General features: G+C 31.5%; 2 protein-coding genes across 4 annotated transcripts in view; one reads left to right on the top strand and one right to left on the bottom strand.

The window, feature by feature from the left end:
* The window catches only part of LOC106689162 (uncharacterized), a 92359-nt gene that overhangs the window by 32856 nt on the left and 42411 nt on the right, over positions 1 to 17092 (top strand). The window lies entirely within an intron of this gene.
* Positions 1 to 17092, bottom strand: part of LOC106689161 (uncharacterized) — a 127065-nt gene that overhangs the window by 73481 nt on the left and 36492 nt on the right. The window contains exon 1 of one of the 3 annotated variants that reach the window (XM_014434018.3): positions 9739 to 9786. The exons of the other annotated variants lie outside the window; for them this stretch is intronic. The gene's annotated coding sequence lies outside the window, so the exon portion shown is untranslated. Of the gene's footprint in view, positions 1 to 9738; positions 9787 to 17092 lie in introns of those variants that run through there. 3 annotated transcript variants of the gene reach the window in all.

The following is a 17092-nucleotide window of genomic DNA, read 5'->3' as shown; positions in this document are numbered from 1 at the left end:
TATATAAAGTATACAAACAATACATAATATACAAAAAAACATATATATATATATATATATATATATATACACATATACACACACATACATTCATATATAAACATTATATATTTACAAATAGTCCTTGTATTTTCAGAAAAGACATAATCTTATTTATATATGTTTCCTCATTTCCCAAGGCCTCTGATATATTTGAAGGTATACCCAGTTCATTTATTCTTCCAGTGTAAAAATCACACTCTTCGAAGATATGATTTATTGTCATTATTTGATCACATTTCTTGCATCTGGGTGGATCCTCCTTTGTAATTAAGTGAAGGTGTGAGAGCCTAGTGTGTCCTAGTCTTTGGCTGTCAATACAACCTCCTCTCTGCGGTTGCCGCGACTGGAGCTGCTCCATGTCTTGACATTTTTCTTAATCGCCTTCAATTTATTTGGCGGACTGCTGTCCCACAGTGCCTGCCACTCCTGTAATATGGCCTCTCTTAATGGCCGTGCGAGCTCCGAAGCTGTCAAGAAAGCTTTACTGCGTCCCGGAAGGGTGAGCGTCTTTTTTGCTGCCATATCAGCCATTTCGTTGCCTCTAATCCCAACATGGCTAGCTAACCAGATTAAATGTTTAATTTTTCCATCGTCATTCAAAATTTTTATGAAATTCCTAAAGCACAATGAAGTCCGGGGTGTTCCGGATACATGCTCTTCAAGGTTTTTCAGGACACTTAGTGAGTCTGAAATAATCACCACATTTTTAATTGGTAAGCTCTTAACGTATCTCAGTGCAATTAGAATTGCGTCGATTTCTGCTGTATATATACTACAATCTTGGTGCAGTTTATGTTTGTAGGTAGTATTTAGGGTTACAAAAGCGGATGCCGTAGATGTGTCTGATTTGGCTCCGTCTGTAAAAATTAACAAGTGATCGGGTAAAGACTGGATTATTATATGGTACTGTTGTTTATAATCTTCCGGTAATGTGTTTTGAGTTCCTTTTGAAATTTTGATAGATGAAGGTTTAATCTGGTTTTTTTATAGGTCCAGGGAGGCACTTCATTTTCTACTGCAGTTAGTTTGATTTGCCTCAGTTTATCTATTGTAGAGGCCATTTGCCTCTCTGACAGTGGCAATGTGAAGTTCCTTTTTTGTTGGAATTTTGCAGAAAAATTAGGTTTGAAGATGTATTTATAGGTTGGGTGTGTGTTTTGTAGGTATAACTTTGTCATGTAATTAACGGCTAGCTTTTGTCTTCTGAACAACAAAGGTGTAAAAACGAATATCATATTAAACATTGGACTAACTGATTAACTGACTAACTGGATTAACTGAGTTCGAAGCCGGACAAGTGAACACAAAGTCGGTGTTGAATACTATTTTTTATGAAAACAAATAGTTATTATAATTCATTGAGGTAATTTTGAAGCATCCGTCATCCTAGGGCAAGATTCGGTAAAAATGAGAAACAATGTTACCCCTAAATCACAAGGTTAACAACACATCAAAAGAACAACGACTGATTTTAAACATTTTGAATTTTTAATCAATTAACAGACAGTCGAGGAATATATTAGTATATAAAAAGTATAATACAGTAATATATTAGTATAGTATATTTATTAGTATATAAAAAAAGGAATGGCTGCGCTAAATGAATAAAATTACTTTTAACGGAACTTATCAATTTAATTACAGATTTCCGCGTTCAAATCAAGGCAGTTTGATCTGGTTATCAAGACAAACTTATCTTATAATCTTCAGCTGAAATGTAAAGAGCGCTCTCTCTCAGAATAACATTGAACTTTTACTAAAAGCTTCCATGGAAGACCACAAGGCAGCGCGAATGTAGTGAAAGCAGAATAGTAAAATGATATAGTAAAAAATGAATTCTAAACATTCCATGAGATGGATAAATTGAAACCTTTTTAATACTACGATAAAATAAATTAAGGCAAATGATTCTGTTTATAATTTTATTTCTAAACTTCATTTTCCTCCACATCATGTCCAAGATTTACATTTAATGTTTGTTCATAGCTCTCCTAAACATGCAATATTACATACCTAATTGTATGTAAAAATTGTTACTAATTGTAACAATTATATATATACATGTAAATTTCTACTATGTTTTCAAATACTTTTCAGCTAATTTTTAACTACATATTTTGAATCTAAACATATAATGAATTTTATTGGTTCATGTCTTTTAATAGACTCGGTTGACCTTATTCAAATCACTATCCTAGATAATTGTAAATAATCTATCTATTATAATATAAAAATTTGTATGTTTTACTTAATTTGAAATTATGTAAGGCACGGTATCCTTCTTTCAGATAAAAATTTAAGTATTCAAAATAGTTTGCGAGTGCATAAAACGTTTTGGTTTTCATTGCCATACATACAAGGTTTCTAAATGCTATACAAAGGATAGTAAAATAAAATTTAAATATAACACTGTTCATTATTTTAAAAAAATTAAAAACAAATAATATTCTTCCAAAATCATCACCCAACTAAAAATGTGACCCCTACTTGAGTGAGGTAAATAATATGCTATAACATGGAAGTTTAATATCATTTTAAGCATGATGATGACACGATAAATATTATTCTGAAAATATACTACATTACAAATCATGTAATATATTTATTATAAAATATTAGGTTTTTAACATCCAATAGGAATCTGATGATTTTGCACTCTTTTAAGTACATTTATTTATGTTATTTAATGAAAATATATACTTAATTCCGGTGTATGGAGATGAATATTTTCAAATTAAAATTCTCCATCTTTATTTTTATAATAGATGTTCTTTGACTATTACCCCCATATTACATTCAGACCCAGGTCTGACCAAGTCTGGCCAGGTTGGCTAGCCGATGAAACCTCTGACTCAAGATGGCCTAGAAAATGGTAGTTTCTATGAAGAAAAAGGGCAGAAAAGATATTAAGTTAGATTACTCTTGACTTACATAGTAAATAGTTAATTTGAACCATTTTTTCTGAATTATAAGTATAATCATTCATAGTAAAAGACAATTTTTATCTTTATATATACGTGGCCTACTCACTCATAAGCATTTTTCCGAATTCTTTACATTTCTTACTAAGGCATTGTATAATATAGATGATGGCTTTAGCACATGTCATTATTTATCAGTTAATATTATTATTTTTTCTAGTTAGTACAAGTTCAGACATAATAAAAATAATTTAGAAATATATTTAATAAACTTAATTTTTGATAGCCAACCTACCCTTACCCGAGTAATTTTAAAGAACCAAAATGTAATTTAAATACATACATAAATAAATAAAAACATGTCACAGATGTTGTTAATACATTTAAGTTAAGGTCAAATCAACTCTTATCTTATTATCCAGCTTCCATTATCAATGGGGTAATTTAAGAAGTGTGAAGACAGCAATAAAAGACAAATAGGCCAATCAGAAGACATTCAGGTTAGTCCTAGTTAATTAGTTAAATAGTGTACAAAGTGACATTCTGCCTTCCAATGACTTCTTGTTCTTCACTGAGGTAGCGCTTTGTGCTGAATGGTACCAGTTTATTGCGGGAGGAATTCCCTGCAGTCAATCAGGCAGCGTGTCCCTCACTTAAGTTTCCACACCACTTCATGCAACATTCTTTACCCATCACTGCCAAAATGCCTCTTACTAGGAACAGCCCAAAACATCGCACCACACATATCCAGATCCTAGCTGATAACAGCTCTCTGCCTCCTTCAGATGAAGAAATAGAGATGGAACTTGTAGAAAATCAAGGAGTCAAAGGAGCAAATAAGAGGGGACCTCTCAGGACGAAGGGGAATTTATCTCCACTACGAAGACATTCCGGCTGAGGGCTGTTCCTGATCTACCTCAGAACTCTGGGATACCTGTGGATCCCAACATGTACCAACCCGCTCTTACAGTTGAGAGAAGCTGCAACACCAGCAGTGCGGCGACCACCTCCAATTATCATTTCACCACCTATCTCGCAGCCTTCAATTAAGGAAATGTTGAATGGTGTTTAAACCGTACCTCCACTATGACTAGACGAGTTCCCTCATTCGCCGTCACTGGGCTCGGGATCCTTGACGGGATTTCCCTTCTGACCAGGATCATGACTCATTCACGAGAACCAGGTGAGCAAGCCTCTCGGTATGCGTAGTACCCTTGAAAGTACATACGTGATGAGGTGGAGAGCATGGTGTCTGTGAGCGGCACTACCGATGGTCTGTGCTGCTGCAGGAGAAGCTTAATTTCAGTCTGCTTCAGTGAGAGGCCACTGACATTGTAATTGATTACTATGTGCTCAGGCATAATGGCGAGCACGAATCTTGCCCATCATCTCCACAAGCATTGTCACCATGCCCGTCATCTGGTCCATGAGAGTGCACAGCTGTTCGATGATTGGCATGTCAGAGGCACTCTTCACAGGGGCAGGCTGAGTCGGCTGCTGATTCTTCGTAGCTGGTGTTCCTCTCATCAGTTCAGAGAAGGTGATGTCTTCCCGTACAAGTCAGCTTGGCTTTCTGGACTGCGCTAGCATCGGTGCTGGTGCAGCCACTTCTTGCTTGGCCCAACTCTTCTTCAAACTGGACATTCTTTAGATGTCACCAAGTGTCCAACTTTGCTCTTGCATAGAGTGCATTTAGGAGGACCACTTAATGTGCATTACCCTAGAAGGTGGGGTTCTCCACATCTCAGACATACACTTTTCCGATCACAGTATTTCAGTATGCCACCATACTGTTGGCAGTCTGACAGGATCGATCATGATCTAAAGCCTGTAGTGCCTGGATGGTTGAGAGCTTCACAGTGTGGTCCGTCATGATCTGGATGAGCTCCAGAGGGCACCACTGGCCCTCACCATGGTCCTTAGTTAATCTCCTTGTCATTCTGAACCCTGGAAGGTGGTTTTTGCTGTTCTGCAGCTATGTCCTCAACGTTATGGTTGACGTTGAATCTGTATAAAATTAACTTTTTTTACCTCTTTGTACCACAAGGTGCAAAGGAGTGGAATTGCTCTACCTCGACATCACAATTGACAGGCATCTTACCTTCTCCAGTCACGTTGGGGAGAGACTCAATCTGGCTCGGTTGAAGTCCTACAGGCTCTGCCACCTGCTCACTTCACAGCAGATCTCACTTCGGCTCAAATTGAAGATTTAGCTTGAGCCGAAGTGAGATCTAAAGCAATCATCTGTCCAACTCTGCTCTATGGTGCCCAACTCCTGCGACACCTATTCAAGACCATGCTGAAAAAGCTGCAGAATCTCCAGAATTCCCTCCTTCGGTGAACAGTCCAAGGAACTTCACTCCAAAGAGCCAAGAACAGTGCTATCCATGATGAGTTCCAGCTCCCCTCTGAGCTAGAGTTCATAGGCCGCAGGCACATCAAGTTTTTTTGATGGGCTGAAGGCATGTGCTACCCTGTTGTTCAGAGAAGTCGCCCCTCCAACAAGACCCAGGAGGTGGCAAAGCACTGTCCCCTTGGTCGATGTCCTCGCCGAGGGAAGGGCTTTGGGCTCTGCAGTCTGAAGTCATTTTAACCCATCTCACCTTTTATCCCAGTGGAGCAGCTCTCCCCGTTCTTTGTACCCCCTGTCCAGCAGCTCCTGGACTAATATTGTAACCCCCGCCTTCAGCGGACCCAGCCCAACCCCTTATAATGCCATAAGGCAAAGGAAGGGCACCAGTTACGTTTGTATATACTTAGTTATATATTGATATTGTTATTTATAATAAAAGAGCTAAGAAGAAAAAATAAAAAACATGCAATAATTAAATTTTCCAGAAGAGGATCCCTCTTGGTTAAGGGATTAAGAGACCTAATCAGTAAGAATCTCTCCAATGGAACCTGAACATTACTTATTATATTAAAGGGATATTATACCTACATTATTTTATGAAACAGAAATAGGAAAAAATCACTTGAAATAAATGAAGCCACAAAAGAAAAAATCAGAGGAAAGTAGGAGTATTTTGTCCCTCTAAGGCATAGAAGTTATATGAATCTCAATACAGCTCCAATAAAAATCAACTGATGAAAAGAGAGAGACTTACAGAGATACAACAAGCTTTCTACCTACTGCATTTATACATTTAAGCAGCTCTAGATGCTCCAAGCTGTTTGATTTGAAGAAGAGAGCCCAATTTTGTGTGTATAACCTTTAAATTTTTCAGTTTCATTTTACTTTTGTTTTGTAAAAATAATAACAGCAAAAAAAAAGAAATACATCTTGAGGATGTTATAAATATATTTTCTGAATTATATCTTTCAATTGCAGAACTAGTGGGGAAAACTAGAACGCCATGAGGACATAAAGGGTCTTTTTGGGACTCTACACATTTCAACAAAAAAGTTGTAGGTATGACAATATATCAAAACGTTATGCACAAGAATAAATCTGTAATAAATAACTATAAGAATCTCTAAGTCAATATGACAATTTGATAATGCAGAAGAAAAATAATAATTTTTTCTATACTGGTTGCAGAACAACTGTATATTTGTAGCTGAACTCATCGACGAAAACCTCATCCCATCGGAAAAGAGTTTTAAAATTCAGTGACAGTCAACTGTATTCATCTACTTAATATTTCAAGAAAATTACAATGAGAAGTATGACTAACAATTTAAAATCAAATTTATAAGGAAAAAACATGGTAAAACTGAATATGAATCATATATAACTGCTTCTAAAAAAATAATTCAAAAATGTATAATTAGTAACCACAAAGCTTGGGATGTATTTGCTTAGGAAGATCTGTGATTCAAATATATTTTGGATATTATTTATTTATTTTTATGGTTATTTATTTATTAAAGTATAGTAAATATTTTGATTCAAGATATGGTAACTATTTTTATTTTAAAGAAGCAAAAGGTTAATCCGGATAGTGGTTAAGAATAACACAAAAAATAATAAAAGAGATGGAGTGCCAATATAATTTGCTGGAACTATTGCATAAAGGGGTGGGAAACCCTTCCTCACCATCACTTATTTATATCTCAAGTTTACACACTATTGTTATTTTCAAATAGATAATAATTTAATATATTGAAGAATAGGTTGTAGCTAAATAAAAAATGTTGGATAATTTATAGTTGATCTATGTAATAGATTGTAGGAAGACAATCGAGGTGGTGGCCAAGAAAGGAATAAAATATTAACAAATAAACTATTTATTGATAACCAATTTTTTGTCCTACTTTGTGGGAGTGAATATAAGAAGTCCTATTCTTCTTATTGAATCAGATAATCATTCTGAAACTTCTTGTGCTCAGCTCTGCAAAGTGGAGCGAAAAATTTGTTATCAATGAAAAGTTTATTCCTCACTATTTTGAACCTTTCTTGACCTCCACCTGGACCATCTTTTTACAAAATAAAAAAGTAATTCAGAGTTTTTTAAATCACAATTTTAAACCAAAGATAATTATATAAATATGGGAGTCAAACCAACCATTAGGTACTTTGGGTAAGTTATCGATAATTTAGAGCATGTTTAAACTTAGGCTAGATTTTAAAAACTGGTTATAATTTATTAAAGATAAATATAAATTAGATTCATAAATGTGATTCTTTTAAAGGAATTTATTCATTAAAAAAAAACTATGATAACAGATTTATTTCATTTTTCTATCTCATTATCCTAATAAATTCACTCTCATCTCACTCTATCAACAGATAAAACCAGGATGGGATGGCATTGAAGGAGGTCAGTACAAATAGGTAACTATTCTTAACTTGAAGAATAATTTAGCATTTATTTAAAACTTTTAAATTAAAAGAGGATACAACTAAATCATATATTACTTATATTATATGTCTAGTATATTATACTCAGAATATTAAGCCACATTCAAGGTTCTTCAAGAATCAAAAATAGCTACTATTTCAACTAACAAACAAATAAACAACAAACACCAATTAAAATATACGTTCTAAGGATAGGTTTAAAAAAATATATCTTTCCTATCATAAAAAAAAGATATTAAAAACTTTCTTATACATTTATTCCATTTCTGTGTAGAGAAAACAACCATACATTCAATCCTGTATTCAATGTAAGGTAGGAGAAATGCGTGTGAATTATTCATGACTTTTTTTCTCTAACCTGCTTCAGGAAAATGTTCACACATATATTTACTGCTAAGATCCTCCTAACATGAGATCAAGTATATAATTCTTTTGCTCCTTAACGAGTTAAACTTATATTTTCCTTATTGAATTCAAATGAACCTATATGTTGCCAGATGCCAGTATTGTGCATAAATTAATTGAATTACTAATTATACACAAATGTAATTGTGATTACTTTGGTTAAACTTGTAGTTGTAATTTCAGACCAATTTTACAATTAAATTAGCTCATCAAGAATTTGAAATTACTAATTAAACATTTTGATTTAATTTCATAGTTTCAAATTACAGTAATTGGAAAGTAATTGTAATTGCAATTCATTTTTGCCTAACTCAGCTAGATGAAGTGCTTACATGTTGAATACAATTTAAAGGATTCAAACCAGTACCCATTTAATTAATGGTAATTGTTCTAGTTATTCAGAACTGTAACCATTTAAAATTTATAATTGTTGTTTTCATAATTTATAAATACATATTTTTTAACTTATGTTTTCATCATTTCATTCACCTTTCTTTACAATTTTTTTTTCATTTATCTGTTTTAATTTTCTTTGTTATTGACACGAGATTAATTATTTAGTAATGCCTGTCAGTTTTATGATAGTCAAATTCCAGTTGTAACAGGAAATACTCCAAACTTCATTTATTAACTTTCCCCAACTTATATAAATTTGTTTACCTATATAAAACCGACAGTGTGACAGTCTAGAAGCGAAATGGTGTGAGGGGAGGAAGATGAGGTTGGCCACTGCCAAGACAACCTACCCTTCTATAGGGCAAGACTGATAGGCCACACTCTATGGATATTGACATAGAACGTAGGAGGATATCTCGAAGAAAGGAGATATCCTCTTCTATCTTTAAGATAGGATTGGAGATATCTCCTAGCTTGTTATTGACCTGCTATTATAACCTGGCATTTACTCAGAGGACAACTATGGTTCTAGTCACCAGAGCATACAAACTGACTTACAGTGTGGTATCTCTCAACTCCTCCTTGAATTTACTTATTACTTAATTAAAATATAGAATGTTATTAACTGTCATTTAATTTTTATTTTTATTTCTCATTTTGTCTTTCTTTTTATCCTGAGTCAATTATTTGAGTAGATAATATGTTACTACAAAGATTATATAAAAGAACTTGAATTAACAAGATATTGTAAGAAACATAGAGATTTTCGTTAGGATCCAGTAATCTACTAAATTGATTCTGATCACAAGAGGACATATTAGCCCATTTCTGTGTGTAAAAAGGTTGATGGAACAGATTTTCAAAAATATACCTTTTTTCAAGGAAGATTATATCTAAAACTACTAGATATAAAAAATAAACGGTTCCTTTTTTTATAGAGCCTTTAATGCTCTTATATTTTGAATATTAATAGTTTTTTCTATGATTGGCATTTACAAGATATTTCCTCGAAAAAAAAAACAAAGATATCTCTGACTGAAACTCACTTACTATTTATCATAACTTGATATTACCTTCATTAGACGTTATTGCAAAAGTGATCAAAATAATAGTTACATCGGATTTAATTTTTAAAAATAGCTTATTTTGACTAAACTATTTAATACATACATTTCTGACCAGGCCGATCTCAGTGGGCGCCCACCTAGCTGATTTTTGTTTAATCGTACAATCATGTAAGGATTCAATCAAAATCGATAGAGCCGTTTTTGAGTAAATCATAGAAATAAGTAAAATCGATAATACAAAGTGACGCTTCCATTAAGTCGATTTTTTCTAAAAAGCTGTTGTAACACCTCAGGCCTATACTTGCCTTAAATACGTAATATTAATTTAGCTTTTCGGTTTTTGGGATAGACTTACCTTTGCCCCCCACACACAGATTAATTTGCGGGACTAGTTTTGGACAAAGATTTTAAAAAATATTTTCAATGAAAATTCATATTCGAATTTTTTCACGATAATAATAAGTATATCTCTTTACTATATATGTCGGTATTTATTCTAAAATGAATACAGTATTAAATGTACAAATATTAAAATATTCAGCTTTACTATGTTAAGCCTAATATAATCAGTCATATAATTACATTATCTCAGATAAAAATCAATCGATAATGAGGATATCTTACCATCCCAACATATCATTCGTAAACCACAGTTTTAGTGCTGTGGCCACTTTTTACCTACCGCTGTGTCGCACAGGCAAAGTGTAGCTCACACGTCCGTAGCTTTCTCTATAGCTGCGGTGGGATGCCGGCGGCAAAAGTCACGCTTAAATTACAAAACGCTCTACCGATGTTACAGTAGCTTTCTCGCTCTGTAACAGTATATAGTGTAAATAGTTAACACCAAACGATCGTATCCGATATATCTTTTGGAACCACAAAAAGCAGATTTAAATACTGATGTACGATACCTTACTACCCATTGTAATACGTCCTTATTTTGATGTAGTTTTTTTATTATGTAAATCAAACGGAAAATTATTTTTTAGCGATATATTTGTACCACAATCTAATATGTAACACATAGTGTAATATATGTAACACTACATGTTGATTTTGACGATGTTGTAAGAAAGATATATAAAGTATTTCGTTGATACAGGATACAATCAGGCCCGTATTTAATCAAGTTGGAACCTCAAGAACTTTATGAAAAGGGTGGTCCCCAAGATACAGAATTTATGTTTTGAACAATTTTCAGTAATCAATAGAACTAAACTATGCACTAGTTAAGATTATTATTAGTTTTTTAAATATTAGAAATTTAACAAATACTTCCATTTTTAAAAAAGTAAATATTTACAAGAGGTTTTGAAAAACAAAATCATGAATTATTTCTTTAAAGTCCATTTCTTTAAGAAAATTTCGTTTTATTCACACCAGTGATAAATTTCCCCAATGCTATTTTTATTTGTTGTTTAATTGAAATTCATTTTTAATTAATTGTGATTTTTCGATCACAGGGGTTAGGGGTTGCTGAGCCCTAGGCACTGGATACATCATCGAAACAGACATTACTATCCTTACACTCCCAACTCGCCATAAAAGAAAATGGCAGCGAGACCTGTTTTGAAATGAACAAAACCAACTTCTGAACACATACCTACAATACCTGCATATCTGTACTACAACCATGATCCTGCAGACAATCGCTGGCGGTAGAGAACAACTACATTGCATAGTGTAAAGTAATAGCAACTAAAGAAATGTGATTAATTTGAGAAAAAAAAAAAAGTAACATAATTCATATATTACATCAAAATGATTCTTAAATTTACCCTAATTGTCATTAAAAAAAAAAAAATAATTTATTTGCTTCTTATTTTACAATTAATGCATAATCAGTTCTTCATTTCAACCTACAATTTTGGTCTGCAAAATGATCTATATGTCGCTGGGAGATGATAAAAATGGAGATTTGATCAATATAACAATAGTTATTAAATGTAGAGAATGTAATGCAAGAACGGTCATTGAAACACAAATTATTTATTCGAAACTAATAAACAAAAGAGATAAATACTAAAGCTGATATTTTTAAAAACAAAAATGACATCATTAGATAAATTTTAAACATATTTAGTGAGTTATGTAATTAACAAATGATAATGTTCATTCATTTTTATTATAACAAGTTTTTGATTTGTGGCATCTCTAGTTACAAAGTATTTTACTTTTTATGCAGCTACATCTTCTCTATCTTTTATCGTAAACAGTTAAGTGATTTGCTTAAATCAATTACTTTCTTTAATGAAATTACTCCCACTAAGTTGTTATTGTAATATTTTCCGAGAACTGACGATTTGAATATTTGAACAAGTCTCTATTTCTACCATTTTCCTATGACATATAAAAAAAGCGTGAGTAGATAAGAAATAGGCTTAAACCACAGAATTTTCGCTCCATCCTCAAGACATACAACCTGGCCGACTATGGGATCCGAAAGTGGTACACTTTCCCAAAAGAGAGGAACCGATTGGAAGGTAAGGACCTGGATGTTCCAGCCGAGGGGAAACATGGCGATCCTTGGCATTGTATGCAGATTTGTTTCCTGTAACCTCAAGACAATGGCGCGAACAGCCATGGCCTCTACCTTCGATGGTGGCTTCCTAATGGAATAACTTCATTCGTCTCTCGTATTCATTGTTTATTTCGATTTAAAAACAAATGTTTGGGGGAAAAAAACAAAATGTTTAACATATATAGGTAAAACATTATCGCTTACGATGACTAAGGTTTTTAATTTATTAAAACTTTATTTGGAAAATATATTCTGCAAAAATTCGGTAAACCCTAATAACAAGCTGATTTTGTGCGCAAATAGAATTTAGTAATTTATTTTCAAAAAGTAATGTATCGATATAAATAGTAACATCTTCATTGTCAACGGTTTGCACAAAAAGAGTATTATTATTCAACACAGGATTAGATGTAACATTTTTTTCAGTTCAGACACTCTTTTAAAAAATCGTTTGTATTAAAGTTTCTCTTTATGTATTTGTTTTCTTTTAAATAATTCGAACATAAAAATAATATATTTGTACCTCTGGGGTAAAACACGTCATGTCCATTATTCTCCAATTTAGAATAATTACACATTTTTATTAAACTGTCTTTAATGTAGAAAGATAGTCCGAGAGACGGTAAAAATTAAAAAAGGCACCTCAAAATAATACAAAAATACTTTACTATTCACCAAGGTTCCGCCCCACTTTGCAATAAATATTTGCATAATTTCAGAAAAACTGAACCTTTTGTTTATATGCTAGGCGAGAACCTTAGTGAAGCTCAGCAAAGTAGGGCGATACCTTGGTGCATAATAAAGAGTATCTGCACTATTTTGAGCTAACTTAACTAAACGGGGTTCTGCTGTATTGTGTTTCTAGTAGTGGAAAGGTTGTCCAATAACGTCAATGTTGAATGTTTCGGAATAACAATAACATTTAAAGATTCATCAGTATTTATTATATCCTTGATACCGCTTCGAACTTACATCCCTTTTTCCAGTTTAAACGACAATTAAAACAACCAACAACCAATTTATTTTGCGTATTATTGCAGATCATTCTAAATATTGAATTCTCACAAGAGGAATGTTAAATCACTTTTTTTATTTTAGACATATTTGAAGCATATAAAAAAAAAATGTATAATAAGTATGAAAAAAAAAAATTTTTTTTTAGAAAATAAACAATGGTTGATTAAGATTAATTTTCAGCGGGTCTTACTATAAACTATAAAGGCATTTTGAATTAAGTCGTAAATTTGAAGATGTTTACACCCTTCTTGTGAGGGTCCACTATTTACTTATCCGGTTTTTACTACTGAAAATTGTTATATAATGTTTAATATGTATTTTTTCCTTTTTTTTTTTTTTCTTTTTTGAATGATTTATTAGCCATTTTACTTCAAGTTTTTATTATTATTAATCTTAAATTAATAAAATATTTCTTCCGACATTTCAGACTGTTCATCTTCAGCTGTTAACTCTAAAATAAAGAGAACAAACAAAGTTCTGTTAAATTCAAAGTTTATTAATTATCTTAAAAATAGCCAAATTGTATATTCTTTAAAATTAATTTTTAATAATTGAAAATTTTGGATAACTTTTTTTCAATATTGGTTTTATTTTTATTTAAAGATCATTTTTTGCATAATTTCTAATCGAAATTTAGTCATATTTTAAAAACTTAAAATTAAAAATAATTTTTTTAATAAAAAATTAGTAGATAAATTCATTTTAGCTAAAATATGGATATATTTATATATTTTTCGTGACAAGAACAAATATCACAACACAATAATGTTTTTCAGTTCTTTTACCATTCCCCTGTAAGTGGATGATATGAGTTATCTCTAGAAAAGTTGTTTACTCATCGGTTACTAGTTGTCATGACGATCTGTTTTTCACACATCGCTATCATCTATCTAACCTACAAACAGGTCACACCAGCCAGTGGTACCAAAACATTCAATCTGTTTTTTTTTTTATAGTTAAAAGGTAGATAATACTTCATAAATATCGAAATGAAACAGTTTACGTGGACAGACTAGCTCAAAAAAAAAAAGGTGTCATATGAAACTGAAATTATATACTACAAGAGCCGGGGAGGAAAAAAGGCAGTTATTTCACCTCACTTTTTTGATAACTTTAATCAAAACCATGTATAATTACTAGTCAAAATTGATGAGTGCCATACAGGGGGATTAAATGAAGGCGGTTTAAATAAGTTAAACAAAATTAATTTTCGCTGCTCTTCATCTTTAAAACTACCAATAAAACTAGAAAACTTGAGAGAACATTTAAAGTACAGTAAATTTTCTGAAATATGAGCCCTGATAGAGCTATTTACGTTCAATAGTTTCCAAAATATAGCAACATAGTAGATAGATTCGTAGTAGATAAGTAGATATATGTAGATTCGTATGAGTAGTAGTTTTATGGTATTTAATAAAATAAATTCACAAAATGTTAATTTCTAGTTGTTGGGATATAATTTATGATTTTTGAAAAAATATATCTGCAATATTTCTTATACATATGTCTGCAAGCACTTAAAATAAAGCTAATTTAACGTACTGTAAAGTAGTTTATGATACGTATCTTCGTAGTGATAGTAATTTTTACTATATTCACATATGAATATAAATTTTTCACATGAAAATATGTCCGAACAACTATAAATCAATATATTTTAGCAAATATCATAAAAACTACTACTTCTATGAAGATAATCATATTGAACTACTTTATAGTACATTAAATTAGATTTAATTGCAGTGTTAATAGAGATCTATACGTTGAAACGTTTTCGAGATATAGATTTCCCAAAATAAATTCACAAACTTCTGGTTTTACAGTGCAATGGTTTATGAAATGTTGCTTTTTAAAAAACTATATCTGTTAAATATCTAACAGGGCTCATATTTTAGCAAATTTAAACTACTTTAAATGATGATTTCTTATGTTTTCTAGTGTTGTTGATAGTTTTAAAGATATAGAGCTCCGAATGAAAAATTAAGTTTTTTTTAACGTTTTGATACAGCTGCCATTTTTTATTTCTCCTACCTATACTTGGCAAACTCATCAATTTTGACTAGTAATTAAAAATTCATTAAACTAATCAAAAATTGGGTTGAAATTGAAACTGCATTTTTTCTCCTCTTGGGTTCTTGTTCCCATTCATTTATCCAGGGTCAGTTGTATACCTGGGATGTTACAAGTTTTTCGTTAAAATCGATCGAACAGAAGTGCCACTTTGCACATTTGATTTAATTTTTTTTTTAAATTTCCTTTAAAAAAATTCAAATAAATTTAATCATACTCCCTAAATCAATCCACTAGTGATCTTCAATGTTAGATAGGTTTTATCCTTATTGAAATAGTTTGATAGCGATTTTTGTTAAAATCATTCTTCTAAAGAACATCATATTTTTTTTTTTATTTGAAGTAGTTAGCCATCTCAAATTTTTATTATTAATGAAAATTGGGAAAATATAAAATATGAAAGAATTTGAAAATACTTTATATAGTGAATGTTGTGAGATGGTCGCACTGCACAGGATTTTCCAAAAGTGAAGGGGATAAATATCATATATAAAATAAAATTAGTGAGATGAGGTGGATAAATGTGAAAACCGAAAAATTGTTAGATATTCATTTTAGATTTTTTATGTTTTAGAATTAAAAATGGACTGAAAAAAACGAAATTTTTAAAGATGTAATACATACTGATGGAGTTTGAAAGGTAATTAATTATCACCAAAAAATTAACATTGACATGTGAATAAATGTTTAGCTATTTAGTCATTTCCCAATAGATAATCAGTGTTTAAACTTATCACCGTTTGGGATATTCTTTGGTAAAGAATGTACTGTAGATTCCAAAAATTGACTTGAAAAGTCAATTATCAGTAAATCAAGTATGGAAAGGACAATTTATATAATGAACATTTAAAACGGAAACCGTGAAACATATTCGTATATCAGTGGAGTGTTAAAGAGGAAGAGAAAGCAACATTTATGTGAACTTTTTTTTTTAAATAATATTTTAGTTCGATTCCCGTAGCTTTCTCTTCGCATGATTGACGGTAATAACGATTCCCTCCTGGCTTTTACGTCCGTGCCCTCTTTATAAACAGACTGAACCTAAGAGGAAAACAGAGAGAAATGCAATAAGTATTTCGGTTTTTCATCTTTAAGTATTGTTAGCTATTATGGAGTCTAGACTTGAAGAAAAGCTTGTCCATTCCTTCGGAAAAATTGATTTTTTTCTTTCTAAACCTCTGATCGGACTCAATTCGTGGTCACTGAATGACACGTTATCTTTTTTAAAGAGGAAAACAAACTTAGAATCAAAGTAGTGAAAACAAATAACGAAAATGTTGAAAATTAACTGGTTGTTCACGAATTTTGGATTTTAATAAAATACAATAATCATGGTCTCCACACTCAATTAAAATAATTTCATAAATGATTAAATGAATAAATAAATAGATACTAATTTGAATAATGAATGATTATAGAATAAGGATGGCAAAATTCATAGGAGCACAGACTATAGGCAATATCACACTATTTATTGTATTATAGAACATTGGCCGAATCAATTATCATTTGGTTTTCTAATATTATTATTACTAATCGAAGATACATATTCTTTTTAATGCTCAACCTCATAGACGTAATAGTAAAAATAACATTTTCGAGAAAATAAAAAAATGAGATTAATGATTTGACAAATCCTGTACTTCTTTTTTTGATAATTTTCTTCAGTTTTGTGTAAAACTTATTTTGTTTATTTATAAATTCTTAATATTTTATACCTGTTCAATTTATGCTCAATACTAGTTTTCTAGTGGGAGAAATAAATTATAATAATCAATTAATATTATTATTATTTAATATATATGTATATATAGTTGACCGTAAAAATTGATATATAAGAAGATGGTCA

This window comes from Halyomorpha halys, unplaced genomic scaffold (assembly GCF_000696795.3).
Source record: "Halyomorpha halys isolate HHAL.00 unplaced genomic scaffold, Hhal_1.1 Scaffold1287.1, whole genome shotgun sequence".
NCBI classification, from domain to species: domain Eukaryota; kingdom Metazoa; phylum Arthropoda; class Insecta; order Hemiptera; family Pentatomidae; genus Halyomorpha; species Halyomorpha halys.
Note: the sequence above shows the minus strand (reverse complement) of the source record. Positions and strands in the feature narration are given on the sequence as shown.